Source organism: Gymnoscopelus braueri (assembly GCF_963280865.1).
Source record: "Gymnoscopelus braueri genome assembly, chromosome: 5".
Taxonomy (NCBI): domain Eukaryota; kingdom Metazoa; phylum Chordata; class Actinopteri; order Myctophiformes; family Myctophidae; genus Gymnoscopelus; species Gymnoscopelus braueri.
Window position 1 is genome coordinate 34,836,787 of NC_137606.1, and position 4,249 is coordinate 34,841,035.

Here is a 4,249-nt window from a genome sequence, read left to right on the forward strand (position 1 = left end):
CTCTGTAGGATTAGAACAAGAAGTTCAAAGACCTATTAAGAAATGGTTGTAAATAAAAGCACATTTAGTTAAGTCGATAAAATGCCCGTCGAGGTTGAATCACAAGTTTCTTAAGATTGATCCCGGGCACAGCCAACTCAGCAAATGAGTAGCATGGTACTCAGCAACCCATCTCCCTGGGAGATGGGTTGGAGATACTCATTGCTCGGCTGATACTGACAATAAGCCACTCCGACCTACTTACGTACTTATCAACTAAATAAAAATACAATGTAATTGCTGATGTTATTCTGATGTTTTTTTTATTGGCTTGGGAAAAAAGATGAATGGAAGTGTTCAGACACCATTCATCATTTTGCGTAGTGCGTGTTTTGGCTGACACACCTAGTTAATGGCTCCAGTATTACACAGCGTGTGGGGTGTTCTCCTCTCTTTTGGCCTGTGTAGACGCTGCTGCGAAAATATCTCCAGGCATACACTGCTCTGCATACTTCGACATTCCCACATGACACTTGTTGAGATAAAGATTGTAGTCTCTTCTCATATTGAGCATTGTCTAATTTACACTAAAACCTTACAATACCATCCACAGCTGCAAGCATATAGGTTATTGGCTAAGACCTTTGCCACATCCAAGGAATCCAACTTGATTAATTGCTCCCATGTTAAGACAAAGCAAAAGAATAAACATGCAGACATATGAAATAGAAATATTATCGAATAAGAAAATAAAATGCATTCTAGTGAGTGCAATATATGAGTTATACTGTATGTCCATGGTAATAGCATTGCAATGACATGTCTAAGGTAGGCGTGTGTGGTGGAGTATTACAGGATAAAACAACAACAACATAGAAGCATGGTATTGAACAGGCTGTAGCCTGTATACAGAATTTGAACGGAATATATACCAATCAATACAATAAGGTTTTGCTGTGCTGATAGAAAGGATTGACCACTTTTACAACCCAAATACCACACTATGTGGGTGCTCACCATTTAGTAGCACATAGAACAATTACATCACATCCTGTGTTTTGGTAAATACTAAATCTTTGTCTAAACACCAAATGCTAACACAGGACGACACACTGGCCAACACTCTACACGTCCTAGACTCTTCTCCCTCCTGGTTCCCAAGCTGTGGAATGACCTCCTCCCCTCAGACAGACTGCAGACTCACTCCCCATTTTCCGCCGTAGTCTGAAAACTCACATCTTCAGGCTCTACCCACCTCACCCCCTAGCACTCTGCATTCCTTGTTTCACTTCTTGTTGCATTTTTGATAGATGCTAGTTATACTATGCATATGGATGCTGGTTTCTACTTAACATACATATGTTATGTATGGTAGTGCGTTCGCTTCCAGCGTTCGCGCGTCTTACTCTTGTGTATGGTAGTTAGACATAGCTGTTTGCTTGTACGCAAATGCTAAGTAGGCTACGTTATTTGGATAGTTCGTTTTTTATGTCCTGGTATCCTAGTAACTTTGTAGCACTTCATTGATTTATTTTCTCTACTTAAATTACTATCTACCCTGACATTTGTTGACTAAGGTTCATGCCTCTTACTCTGATCTTGCACGTTGTAAGTCACTCTGAATAAGGTGTCTGCATTCTCTTATCCAGTTTGCTTACATTGTACATATATAATGTTGATATTAAACTTAATCTCACACTTCAATTCCTGATCAAAGTGCACTTTGAACTGGATTATCAAACATAGAAATAGAAAACTGTAGTTTATCTAGTTGCAGGATCAGCATTGGAGTGATAATGATCAACAACTATGCTGCAGATTTGTTCTTCAGAAATGAGCTACCATGAATGAATACAAGATTTAGTTCAAGACATAAAGGTTAGTTGCCGAGTCTCTTGTACGCTTGATCACAGAGTAGAATAATAATGCTCACATAGTAGAATCGTCATGCTACTGTTTTCTCTGAATGTCACAAGTTGTATTTCATTTAAAATATGGTAAAGCTGTTCCTTTCTGCACAAGAAATAGAATAAAATTAAATCAAGTGAATAAAAACTATCCGAGCTCTAGGTGCCCATCTTATTCTGTATAGTCAAATGACAAGAGCATTCATTTTAACATTTGAAAGCAAGATTTGGATTTCAGCCACAAGCCACTATTTATCTGATTTGGAATTTGAAGATGAATCACTTCAAAGTGGCTCTCTGGATTGTTGTTGATTCACAGATATGCCATCGAGGGATTTTCTTTTTTTCTTTTTTTTTTAGCTTGACCCAAATATGACGGAAAGGACCTAATTAATGCATTCTAGTGACCTACAACATGTGGAAACTCATTTTAATCTGGGAAAAAAAGTGCTGAGATTGTCTATCTCATATTCTTTTTCAGAATCACTTTTACACATGAAAATACTGACTGTTAATTTAACTATCAGAGTGAAAAGCAGGGTCCTTCAGCTCAGCTGAGTCATATGGCTGGGTGAGCTATGTGTTATTTGTACTACTCTGATAGACAACAGTGTATCATTCAGATGACATTTGGACCGGTCCTAATGAAGTCAGTGAATTCCTCTTATGTTAGCATATAAATAACATGAAGCTGGGTCACCTAATTACTCAAGATGACTTTTCACAACAGCCTGACTTAAATTCCAATAGGTCCTCAGGAATACTTGGATTAAATATTTACTTTCCCTGCATCACGACGATCTTCCAAGCTTAAATAACAAACTTAAACATTGTCTCTTCCATTAGCCAGTCTGGGCCAATTCCTTCTGGCGCCCCCACGTCCCTGCACTGAGACAAACACCAACCATCCAGCCCGGGCCTAGTACACACACAACCATCGCCTCAGCTCCGTTCACACCCATTCTCCCGCCTCCCCTGATTTTGCCTGTTCCTCAGCCCTCAAAAATCACACAGTTGTTCATTCCTGTACATTATACACTATCTCCAACGCCCCCCAACCCGCCGCCCCCCACCGCCTTAATCTTACGCATGTAAACAAAGTGAGTGCACACTCTTAAGGATGAAAGGAGAGACGCTGCACCCAGTGTAAACTCACTCAGACATTTGCGAAAGCTAATAAAGATAAGGGCTGACAGCCACAGCCGAGGACTGCCTGCAAACACGCAGGGTCCCACTTTTTACAGTGTGAATTTGGGCCTTTCACTTACCCTGTTTAACTAAGCACAGTAAGGCAGCTCTCTGTTTATGTTCACGTCACTCTGGACATATGATCCACTAAACTATAGATGGCAGATAGCCCTGTTTGCACAGTGCAGTGAGGGGTCTGTTCTCTGCCCCCCAACATTACAATCCCCTTTGTCCATCATTTGATTAGAAGCTAGCAGAATTATTTTACTCGGCTTCCATATTTGAGAGAATCGTTAAAATTATGGAAAATAATCTGTGTGTGTGTGTGTGTGTGTGTGTGTGTGTGTGTGTGTGTGTGTGTGTGTGTGTGTGTGTGTGTGTGTGTGTGTGTGTGTGTGTGTGTGTGTGTGTGTGTGTGTGTGTGTGTGTGTGTGTGTGATTTAGAATTGTGCATGCAGTGTTTGTGTGCCTGCCTGCCTGTCTGTGTGTAGGCCCATATGTAGGTTACATGGATGCATTTGTGTATGTGCTCGCATACTTGTGTGTCTTTGTAAAATGCATGACTTTGAGGATGGCCGTGTGTGTGTCTGTGTGAATATATGCAGGTGTGTATTTCTACGCGGGCGTGCATGTATGTGCAGTGGTCTCACTGCTGGCGTGGTGTGGCTTGAAACGTGAGGAATATGAAACATGTTATTGAGACAGCTTCCATAAATTTCAATCTGGCCGCCATTTTGCATCTACAAGTGTGATGCCTGTGTTTCAGAGAGAAGACCCCAAAGACCTCAGCATAATGTGAGTAAACATCTTATGTCTCTCACAGTTAGCAGTTATAAATAATAAGCCAACATAGCCAATAATAATAGTTAAATAATAAATTAGATAAAATTAGCACCCAAACATTTGTGGCATTAGCCATGTACTTGAGGTCCAATACTGACACAAGACAATTACAAGTGTTTTTGACAAGCGGCTGAAGTTAGAACAGGACAGACACACACACACACACACTGGAAAATATCACTGGAAATTCCTATTTTCCTAGTTATTAGTGGAAATAGAATGTATACTATGGTATGGCTAATGTGTTTAGGAAAAGACGTAGGCCTATGTTACATTTTGGTGATGTATCTCAGGGTTTCCAACGACAGATATAAATAACATGCTGAACACAT